This window comes from Cryptomeria japonica, unplaced genomic scaffold, assembly GCF_030272615.1.
Source record: "Cryptomeria japonica unplaced genomic scaffold, Sugi_1.0 HiC_scaffold_73, whole genome shotgun sequence".
NCBI classification, from domain to species: domain Eukaryota; kingdom Viridiplantae; phylum Streptophyta; class Pinopsida; order Cupressales; family Cupressaceae; genus Cryptomeria; species Cryptomeria japonica.
The window spans coordinates 336,737-347,500 of record NW_026728895.1 but is presented as its reverse complement, the minus strand read 5'-3'; the positions used below and the strand labels follow the sequence as shown (position 1 = coordinate 347,500).

Below are 10,764 nucleotides of genomic sequence, written 5' to 3'. Positions count from 1 at the left end.
GGGTTAATTGCCCGGGCGCGCACCTTCGCCAGGGTGGGCACCTTGGTGCGCACACCTTGGCTGGGCTGCGCACCAGGGCGGGCTCAAGATGGCACCAGCATTCCCTTTTTCTCACTATCTTTCAAAACGGAAATTTTAAAATCTCGTTTTTTTTTTGCCTTTTATGGAAATTAGTGAAGGCATCGCATCAAAGGTGCGCACCTCGCTGCCCACCTTGGTGTGCTCCGAGGTGCCCACCACGGTGCGCAACGCCGGTGCGAACCCGGGAGCGCCCCGATGTGTGCTCCAAGGTGCGGCGTGCACGAAGTCGGACCCCGGTTTGCCCCGGGTGCGCACCTCGCGTGCACCTTGGTGCGCACACCTTGGCTGGGTTGCGCGGCCTGGTGGGCACCATGGTGCGCACCAAGGAGCGCTCCGAAGTGTGCTCCAAGGTGCGGCGTGCACGAAGTCGGAGCCCGGTTTGCCCCGGGTACGCACCTCGCGTGCACCTTCGCCGGGGTGGGCACCTCGGCTGGGTTGCGCGCCCTGGTGCGCACCAAGGAGCGCTCCGAAGTGTGCTCCAAGGTGCGGCGTGCACGAAGTCGGAGCCCGGTTTGCCCCGGGTGCGCACCTTCGCCGCGGTGCGCACCATGGCGTGCACGAAGTCGGAGCCCGGTTTGCCCCGGGTGCGCACCTCGCGTGCACCTTCGGCGGGGTTGCGCGCCCTGGTGGGCACCATGGTGCGCACCAAGGAGCGCTCCGAAGTGTGCTCCAAGGTGCGGCGTGCACGAAGTCGGAGCCCGGTTTGCCCCGGGTGCGCACCTCGCGTGCACCTTCGGCGGGGTTGCGCGCCCTGGTGGGCACCATGGTGCGCACCAAGGAGCGCTCCGAAGTGTGCTCCAAGGTGCGGCGTGCACGAAGTCGGAGCCCGGTTTGCCCCGGGTGCGCACCTCGCGTGCACCTTCGCCGCGGTGGGCACCATGGCGTGCACGAAGTCGGAGCCCGGTTTGCCCCGGGTGCGCACCTCGCGTGCACCTTCGCCGGGGTGGGCACCTCGGCTGGGTTGCGCGCCCTGGTGCGCACCAAGGAGCGCTCCGAAGTGTGCTCCAAGGTGCGGCGTGCACGAAGTCGGAGCCCGGTTTGCCCCGGGTGCGCACCTCGCGTGCACCTTCGCCAGGGTGGGCACCTCGGTGCGCACACCTTCTCAATGTTTTCTTGCCTTTTCTGGAAATTGGTGAAGGCAGCGCATCAAAGGTGCGCACCTCGGTGTGCTCCGAGGTGCGAACCCGAGAGCGCTCCGAGGTGCCCACGAAGTCGAAAGTCGGGTTAATTGCATTGTTTTCCCCGGGTGCGCTCCGAGGTGCGCAACATCGGCGCGCACCAAGGAGGGCTCCGAAGTGTGCTCCAAGGTGCGCACGATGGCGTGCACCTCTGGTGCGCACGATTCGGAGCTCGGTTTGACCGGGGTGCGCACACCTTGGCTGGGTTGCGCACCTTTTGTGCGCTCCAAGGTGCGCACGAAGTCGGAGCTCGGTTTGCCCCGGGTGCGCACCTTCGCCAGGGTGCGCACCTTGATGCGCACGCCTTGGCTGGGCTGCGCACCTTGGTGGGCGCCATGGTGCGCACCTTTCGTGCGCTCCAAGGTGCGCACGAAGTCGGAGCTCGGTTTGCCCCGGGTGCGCACCTTGGTGGGCGCCATGGTGCACTCCGAGGTGCCCAAGATTGGTGCGCACCAAGGAGCGCTCCGAAGTGCGCTCCAAGGTGCGCGCGAAGTCGAAAGTTGGGTTAATTGTCCGGTTTGCCTCGGGTGCGCACCTTGCGTGCACCTTCGCCAGGGTGGGCTGGGCTGCGCACACCTTGGCACCCGCGTTTCCTTCATTTTAAATTTTTTTTTTTTACAATCTCTCAAGTGGGAAATTCTATAATCTCAACTTTTTTTGCCTTTTCAGGAAACTTTTGAATGGAGCGCATCATTGGTGCGCTCCGAAGTGTGCTCCAAAGCTCTCTCCAGCTGCGTGCACCTGCCCCGGCCGCGCACCCGGCCCCGCCCAGCTTCGCTCACCTGTCCCGGGCGTCTGGTGCGGAACCTTAGAGTAAGAAACATCACCGTGCACCTTGGCCAACGTGCGCGACTCGACCGAGCGCGCACTGGCCGAGGTGCACACCGATTTCACCTGGGTGCGCGCGCAGCACCTCGGGCGCACCGGGGTGCGCGCACAACGCCCGGGTTGCACCGTGGCCTGTGTGCTCGGGGCGCCTCGGGTGCGCGCTCGGTGTCGCCCCCGCGCGCGCGGTAGTGCGGGCAGCGCACCCCGGCCCGGCCCGGCCCCGACGAGAACGCAAACGGGCAAAAGGTTTATTCAAATAGCATTGCGACGCCCGGCGAAAAACTAAAAAAGGGTGCAACACCGGGACTTCCCGGGAGGTCACCCATCCCAGTACTACTCCGGCCCAAGCGCGCTTAACTGCGGAGTTCTGATGGGATCCGGTGCACTAACGCTGGTATGATCGCACCCGTTATGAGCTTGTCGCAGTGTGTACTTAGCAAACCGCGACCCACGTGCGAATCCACCCCGGCCACCCACCCCCGTCGAGGTGCACACCCTCCCTCGCGAAGTGCGCCCCGTTCGCCAAGTGTGAGCCCTGCCCGGGTGCGCGCACCTTGCTAGGGCGTCGGGTGTGCACCCGGCCCGGCCTACGTGCGTGCACCTGGAGGGGGCGTCGTGTGCGTGCAGTGTCCCGTCTGCAACGCGGTGCCCACACACCACCTCGGGCGCAACGACCTGCGCTCACATGTGGGCCGAGTGCACCTTGGTGCATGTTCGGGGCGCCTCGGGTGCACGCTCGATCTTGCCCCGGTGCACCAAGGCGCTCGGTTTGCCCCGGGTGCGCACTTGGTGCAAGGTGGGCACCCAAAATAGGGATCAAGCACCAAAACACAAGTTTCGGGATGCAAAATGGGACCCAAGGACCACAAATGCGTTCCAAGACCCATGATGGGTCCACGAGAACAAAAATGTGTTCCGAGACTTAATAAACAAATATTGGGTTTTAGGAGAAGAAACATGCTCTGATGCCCAAAACGAGAATCGACCCCGAAAAGGCCACAGGCCAAAAGTGGGATGCGAGACAAAAAAAAATGGGACCCGAGGACCAAAATTGGGTTCCCAGGTCGAAGACAGGGCAACCGGACAAGAAACGACCTCTAAGGCTCGAAATGAGTCCCGACGACTAAAACTTGACAAGAAGCACCCATCAGGCACCCAACTCGACACCCATGGGATGCCGACCCACCCGGGCTTCCACCTAGCACACCTTGGCACCCACCCACCCTCGCACCCAACCTCGCACCCAACTTAGCACCTTTGAACCCACATTGGCACTCACCCTGACCCTGGCACCTTGGAACCCACATTGGCACTCACCTTGACCCTGGCACCCACCTTTGCACTCACCTTGGGACCCACCCTGGCTCCCACCTCGGCACCCACCCAGACACCCACCTTGGTTCCTTGGCACCCACCTTGGATCCTTGGCACCCACCCCGACACCCACCTTGGCACGCAACTTGGCTACTTGCCACCCACCTTGGCTCCTTGACGCCCACCCCGACAACCACCCCGTGACCTACCCTGGCTAGGGTTGGTGCACACCCACCCTGGTGCCCACCTTGGCACCCACCCTATGACCCACCTTGGCACGCACCTTAGTACCCACCCCGTTACCCACCCTAGGACCCACCCCGTGACCCACCTTGGCCAGGGTGGGTGCCTTGGTGCGCACAACTTGCCTGGGCTGCACACCAGGGCGGGCTCAAGATGGCACCCGCGTTCCGTTTTTTTCACTATCTTTCAAAACGGAAATTTTAAAATCTCATTTTTTTCTTTTTTTTGCCTTTTCTGGAAATTAGTGAAGGCAGCGCATCAAAGGTGCGCAATGCTGGTGCGAACCCGGGAGCGCTCCGATGTGTGCTCCAAGGTGCGGCGTGCACGAAGTCCGAGCCCGGTTTGCCCCGGGTGCGCACCTCGCGTGCACCTTCGCCGGGGTGAGCACCTTGGCTGGGTTGCGCGCCCTGGTGCGTACCAAGGAGCGCTCTGAAGTGTGCTCCAAGGTGCGGCGTGCACGAAGTCGGAGCCCGGTTTGCCCCGGGTGTGCACCTCGGGTGCGCACCTCGCGTGCACCTTCGCTGCGGTGGGCACCTTGGCTGGGTTGCGCGCCTTGGTGGGCACCATGCAGTGCACGAAGTCGGAGCCCGGTTTGCCCCGGGCGCGCACCTCCGCCAGGGTGGGCACCTTGGTGCGCACAACTTGCCTGGGCTGCGCATCAGGAAGGGCTCAAGATGGCACCCGCGTTCCGTTTTTTTCACTATCTTTCAGAACGGAAATTTTAAAATATCGTTTTTTTTTGCCTTTTCTGGAAATTAGTGAAGGCAGCGCATCAAAGGTGCGCAACGCTGGTGCGAACCTGGGAGCGCTCCGATGTGTGCTCCAAGGTGCGGCGTGCACGAAGTCGGAGCCCGGTTTGCCTCGGGTGCGCCCTGGTGGGCACCATGGTGCGCACCAAGGAGCGCTCCGAAGTGTGCTCCAAGGTGCGGCCTGCACGAAGTCGGAGCCCGGTTTGCCCCGGGTGTGCACCTCGGGTGGGCACCTTGGTGCGCATGCCTTGCCTGGGCTGCGCACCAGGGCGGGCTCAAGATGGCACCCGCGTTCCTTTTTTTTCACTATCTTTCAAAACGGAAATTTTAAAATCTCATTTTTTTTTGCCTTTTTCTGGAAATTAGTGAAGGCAGCGCATCAAAGGTGCGCACCTCGCTGCCCACCACGGTGCGCAACGCCGGTGGGCACCCGGGAGTGCTTCGAAGTGTGCTCCAAGGTGCTGCGTGCACGTTGTCGGAGCCCGGTTTGCCCCGGGTGCGCACCTCGCGTGCACCTTCGTCGGGGTGGGCACCTTGGCTTGGTTTGCCCCGGCTGCGCTCCGAAGCGGGGTTATTGGAGCGCCGCCTCTTTTTTTGTCGGAGCGTTTGGTGGGGTTTCTCGCATTGGCTCTTCCGAGGCCCGGTTGCCACCCTGGCGCGCACGAAGTCGGAAGTAGGGTTAATTGCCCGGGTGCGCACCTTTGCCAGGGTGGCACCTTACCTGGGCTGCGCACCAGGGCGGGCTCAAGATGGCACGCGCGTTCCGTTTTTTTCACTATCTTTCAAAACGGAAATTTTAAAATCTCCTTTTTTTTTTGCCTTTTCTGGAAATTAGTGAAGGCAGCGCATCAAAGGTGCGCACCTCGCTGCCCACCTTGGTGTGCTCTGAGGTGCGCACCCGGGAGCGCTACGAAGTGTGCTCCAAGGTGCGGCGTGCACGTTGTCGGAGCCCGGTTTGCCCCGGGTGCGCACCTCGCCTGCACCTTGGCCGGGGTGGGCACCTTGGCTGGGTTTGCCCAGGGTGCGCTCCGAAGCGGGGTTACTGGAGCGCCCCCTCTTTTTTTGTCAGAGAGTTTGGTGGGGTTTCTCGCATTGGCTCTTCCCAGGCCCGGTTGTTGGGTGCGCTCCCACCCTGGCGCGCGCGAAGTTGGAAGTTGGGTTAATTGCCCGGGCGCGCACCTTCGCCAGGGTGGGCACCTTGGTGCGCAAACCTTGGCTGGGCTGCGCACCAGGGCGGGCTCAAGATGGCACCAGCATTCCCTTTTTCTCACTATCTTTCAAAACGGAAATTTTAAAATCTCGTTTTTTTTTTGCCTTTTATGGAAATTAGTGAAGGCATCGCATCAAAGGTGCGCACCTCGCTGCCCACCTTGGTGTGCTCCGAGGTGCCCACCACGGTGCGCAACGCCGGTGCGAACCCGGGAGCGCCCCGATGTGTGCTCCAAGGTGCGGCGTGCACGAAGTCGGACCCCGGTTTGCCCCGGGTGCGCACCTCGCGTGCACCTTGGTGCGCACACCTTGGCTGGGTTGCGCGGCCTGGTGGGCACCATGGTGCGCACCAAGGAGCGCTCCGAAGTGTGCTCCAAGGTGCGGCGTGCACGAAGTCGGAGCCCGGTTTGCCCCGGGTGCGCACCTTCGCCGCGGTGGGCACCATGGCGTGCACGAAGTCGGAGCCCGGTTTGCCCCGGGTGCGCACCTCGCGTGCACCTTCGCCGGGGTGGGCACCTCGGCTGGGTTGCGCGCCCTGGTGCGCACCAAGGAGCGCTCTGAAGTGTGCTCCAAGGTGCGGCGTGCACGAAGTCGGAGCCCGGTTTGCCCCGGGTGTGCACCTCGCGTGCGCACCTCGCGTGCACCTTCGCTGCGGTGGGCACCTTGGCTGGGTTGCGCGCCTTGGTGGGCACCATGCAGTGCACGAAGTCGGAGCCCGGATTGCCCCGGGCGCGCACCTCCGCCAGGGTGGGCACCTTGGTGCGCACAACTTGCCTGGGGTGCGCACCAGGAAGGGCTCAAGATGGCACCCGCGTTCCGTTTTTTTCACTATCTTTCAGAACGGAAATTTTAAAATCTCGTTTTTTTTTGCCTTTTCTGGAAATTAGTGAAGGCAGCGCATCAAAGGTGCGCAACGCTGGTGCGAACCTGGGAGCGCTCCGATGTGTGCTCCAAGGTGCGGCGTGCACGAAGTCGGACCCCGGTTTGCCCCGGGTGCGCACCTCGCGTGCACCTTGGTGCGCACACCTTGGCTGGGTTGCGCGCCCTGGTGGGCACCATGGTGCGCACCAAGGAGCGCTCCGAAGTGTGCTCCAAGGTGCGGCGTGCACGAAGTCGGAGCCCGGTTTGCCCCGGGTGCGCACCTCGCGTGCACCTTCGCCGCGGTGGGCACCATGGCGTGCACGAAGTCGGAGCCCGGTTTGCCCCGGGTGCGCACCTCGCGTGCACCTTCGCCGGGGTGGGCACCTTGGTGTGCAGACCTTGGCTGGGTTGCGCGCCCTGGTGGGCACCATGGTGCGCACCAAGGAGCGCTCCGAAGTGTGCTCCAAGGTGCGGCCTGCACGAAGTCGGAGCCCGGTTTGCCCCGGGTGTGCACCTCGGGTGGGCACCTTGGTGCGCATGCCTTGCCTGGGCTGCGCACCAGGGCGGGCTCAAGATGGCACCCGCGTTCCTTTTTTTTCACTATCTTTCAAAACGGAAATTTTAAAATCTCATTTTTTTTTGCCTTTTTCTGGAAATTAGTGAAGGCAGCGCATCAAAGGTGCGCACCTCGCTGCCCACCACGGTGCGCAACGCCGGTGGGCACCCGGGAGTGCTTCGAAGTGTGCTCCAAGGTGCTGCGTGCACGTTGTCGGAGCCCGGTTTGCCCCGGGTGCGCACCTCGCGTGCACCTTCGTCGGGGTGGGCACCTTGGCTGGGTTTGCCCCGGCTGCGCTCCGAAGCGGGGTTATTGGAGCGCCGCCTCTTTTTTTGTCGGAGCGTTTGGTGGGGTTTCTCGCATTGGCTCTTCCGAGGCCCGGTTGCCACCCTGGCGCGCACGAAGTCGGAAGTAGGGTTAATTGCCCGGGTGCGCACCTTTGCCAGGGTGGGCACCTTACCTGGGCTGCGCACCAGGGCGGGCTCAAGATGGCACGCGCGTTCCGTTTTTTTCACTATCTTTCAAAACGGAAATTTTAAAATCTCCTTTTTTTTTTGCCTTTTCTGGAAATTAGTGAAGGCAGCGCATCAAAGGTGCGCACCTCGCTGCCCACCTTGGTGTGCTCTGAGGTGCGCACCCGGGAGCGCTACGAAGTGTGCTCCAAGGTGCGGCGTGCACGTTGTCGGAGCCCGGTTTGCCCCGGGTGCGCACCTCGCCTGCACCTTGGCCGGGGTGGGCACCTTGGCTGGGTTTGCCCAGGGTGCGCTCCGAAGCGGGGTTACTGGAGCGCCCCCTCTTTTTTTGTCAGAGCGTTTGGTGGGGTTTCTCGCATTGGCTCTTCCCAGGCCCGGTTGTTGGGTGCGCTCCCACCCTGGCGCGCGCGAAGTTGGAAGTTGGGTTAATTGCCCGGGCGCGCACCTTCGCCAGGGTGGGCACCTTGGTGCGCACACCTTGGCTGGGCTGCGCACCAGGGCGGGCTCAAGATGGCACCAGCATTCCCTTTTTCTCACTATCTTTCAAAACGGAAATTTTAAAATCTCGTTTTTTTTTTGCCTTTTATGGAAATTAGTGAAGGCATCGCATCAAAGGTGCGCACCTCGCTGCCCACCTTGGTGTGCTCCGAGGTGCCCACCACGGTGCGCAACGCCGGTGCGAACCCGGGAGCGCCCCGATGTGTGCTCCAAGGTGCGGCGTGCACGAAGTCGGACCCCGGTTTGCCCCGGGTGCGCACCTCGCGTGCACCTTGGTGCGCACACCTTGGCTGGGTTGCGCGGCCTGGTGGGCACCATGGTGCGCACCAAGGAGCGCTCCGAAGTGTGCTCCAAGGTGCGGCGTGCACGAAGTCGGAGCCCGGTTTGCCCCGGGTACGCACCTCGCGTGCACCTTCGCCGGGGTGGGCACCTCGGCTGGGTTGCGCGCCCTGGTGCGCACCAAGGAGCGCTCCGAAGTGTGCTCCAAGGTGCGGCGTGCACGAAGTCGGAGCCCGGTTTGCCCCGGGTGCGCACCTTCGCCGCGGTGCGCACCATGGCGTGCACGAAGTCGGAGCCCGGTTTGCCCCGGGTGCGCACCTCGCGTGCACCTTCGGCGGGGTTGCGCGCCCTGGTGGGCACCATGGTGCGCACCAAGGAGCGCTCCGAAGTGTGCTCCAAGGTGCGGCGTGCACGAAGTCGGAGCCCGGTTTGCCCCGGGTGCGCACCTCGCGTGCACCTTCGGCGGGGTTGCGCGCCCTGGTGGGCACCATGGTGCGCACCAAGGAGCGCTCCGAAGTGTGCTCCAAGGTGCGGCGTGCACGAAGTCGGAGCCCGGTTTGCCCCGGGTGCGCACCTCGCGTGCACCTTCACCGCGGTGGGCACCATGGCGTGCACGAAGTCGGAGCCCGGTTTGCCCCGGGTGCGCACCTCGCGTGCACCTTCGCCGGGGTGGGCACCTCGGCTGGGTTGCGCGCCCTGGTGCGCACCAAGGAGCGCTCCGAAGTGTGCTCCAAGGTGCGGCGTGCACGAAGTCGGAGCCCGGTTTGCCCCGGGTGCGCACCTCGCGTGCACCTTCGCCAGGGTGGGCACCTCGGTGCGCACACCTTCTCAATGTTTTCTTGCCTTTTCTGGAAATTGGTGAAGGCAGCGCATCAAAGGTGCGCACCTCGGTGTGCTCCGAGGTGCGAACCCGAGAGCGCTCCGAGGTGCCCACGAAGTCGAAAGTCGGGTTAATTGCATTGTTTTCCCCGGGTGCGCTCCGAGGTGCGCAACATCGGCGCGCACCAAGGAGGGCTCCGAAGTGTGCTCCAAGGTGCGCACGATGGCGTGCACCTCTGGTGCGCACGATTCGGAGCTCGGTTTGACCGGGGTGCGCACACCTTGGCTGGGTTGCGCACCTTTTGTGCGCTCCAAGGTGCGCACGAAGTCGGAGCTCGGTTTGCCCCGGGTGCGCACCTTCGCCAGGGTGCGCACCTTGATGCGCACGCCTTGGCTGGGCTGCGCACCTTGGTGGGCGCCATGGTGCGCACCTTTCGTGCGCTCCAAGGTGCGCACGAAGTCGGAGCTCGGTTTGCCCCGGGTGCGCACCTTGGTGGGCGCCATGGTGCACTCCGAGGTGCCCAAGATTGGTGCGCACCAAGGAGCGCTTCGAAGTGCGCTCCAAGGTGCGCGTGAAGTCGAAAGTTGGGTTAATTGTCCGGTTTGCCTCGGGTGCGCACCTTGCGTGCACCTTCGCCAGGGTGGGCGCCTTGGTGCGCACACCTTGGCTGGGCTGCGCACACCTTGGCACCCGCGTTTCCTTCATTTTAAATTTTTTTTTTTTACAATCTCTCAAGTGGGAAATTCTATAATCTCAACTTTTTTTGCCTTTTCAGGAAACTTTTGAATGGAGCGCATCATTGGTGCGCTCCGAAGTGTGCTCCAAAGCTCTCTCCAGCTGCGTGCACCTGCCCCGGCCGCGCACCCGGCCCCGCCCAGCTTCGCTCACCTGTCCCGGGCGTCTGGTGCGGAACCTTAGAGTAAGAAACATCACCGTGCACCTTGGCCAACGTGCGCGACTCGACCGAGCGCGCACTGGCCGAGGTGCACACCGATTTCACCTGGGTGCGCGCGCAGCACCTCGGGCGCACCGGGGTGCGCGCACAACGCCCGGGTTGCACCGTGGCCTGTGTGCTCGGGGTGCCTCGGGTGCGCGCTCGGTGTCGCCCCCGCGCGCGCGGTAGTGCGGGCAGCGCACCCCGGCCCGGCCCGGCCCCGACGAGAACGCAAACGGGCAAAAGGTTTATTCAAATAGCATTGCGACGCCCGGCGAAAAACTAAAAAAGGGTGCAACACCGGGACTTCCCGGGAGGTCACCCATCCCAGTACTACTCCGGCCCAAGCGCGCTTAACTGCGGAGTTCTGATGGGATCCGGTGCACTAATGCTGGTATGATCGCACCCGTTATGAGCTTGTCGCAGTGTGTACTTAGCAAACCGCGACCCACGTGCGAATCCACCCCGGCCACCCACCCCCGTCGAGGTGCACACCCTCCCTCGCGAAGTGCGCCCCGTTCGCCAAGTGTGAGCCCTGCCCGGGTGCGCGCACCTTGCTAGGGCGTCGGGTGTGCACCCGGCCCGGCCTACGTGCGTGCACCTGGAGGGGGCGTCGTGTGCGTGCAGTGTCCCGTCTGCAACGCGGTGCCCACACACCACCTCGGGCGCAACGACCTGCGCTCACATGTGGGCCGAGTGCACCTTGGTGCATGTTCGGGGCGCCTCGGGTGCACGCTCGAT

General features: G+C 63.5%; 2 non-coding genes across 2 annotated transcripts; both read right to left on the bottom strand.

Annotated features, from left to right (window-relative positions):
* Positions 1 to 2,376: 2,376 nt before the first annotated feature.
* On the bottom strand, positions 2,377 to 2,495 carry LOC131863901 (5S ribosomal RNA). Its single transcript, XR_009362795.1, has one exon. It is a non-coding gene; the product is annotated as a 5S ribosomal RNA (ribosomal RNA).
* A 7,817-nt stretch (positions 2,496 to 10,312) lies between these two features.
* LOC131863932 (5S ribosomal RNA) lies at positions 10,313 to 10,431 on the bottom strand. The gene has a single exon (XR_009362824.1). It is a non-coding gene; the product is annotated as a 5S ribosomal RNA (ribosomal RNA).
* Between the last annotated feature and the right edge of the window lie 333 nt (positions 10,432 to 10,764).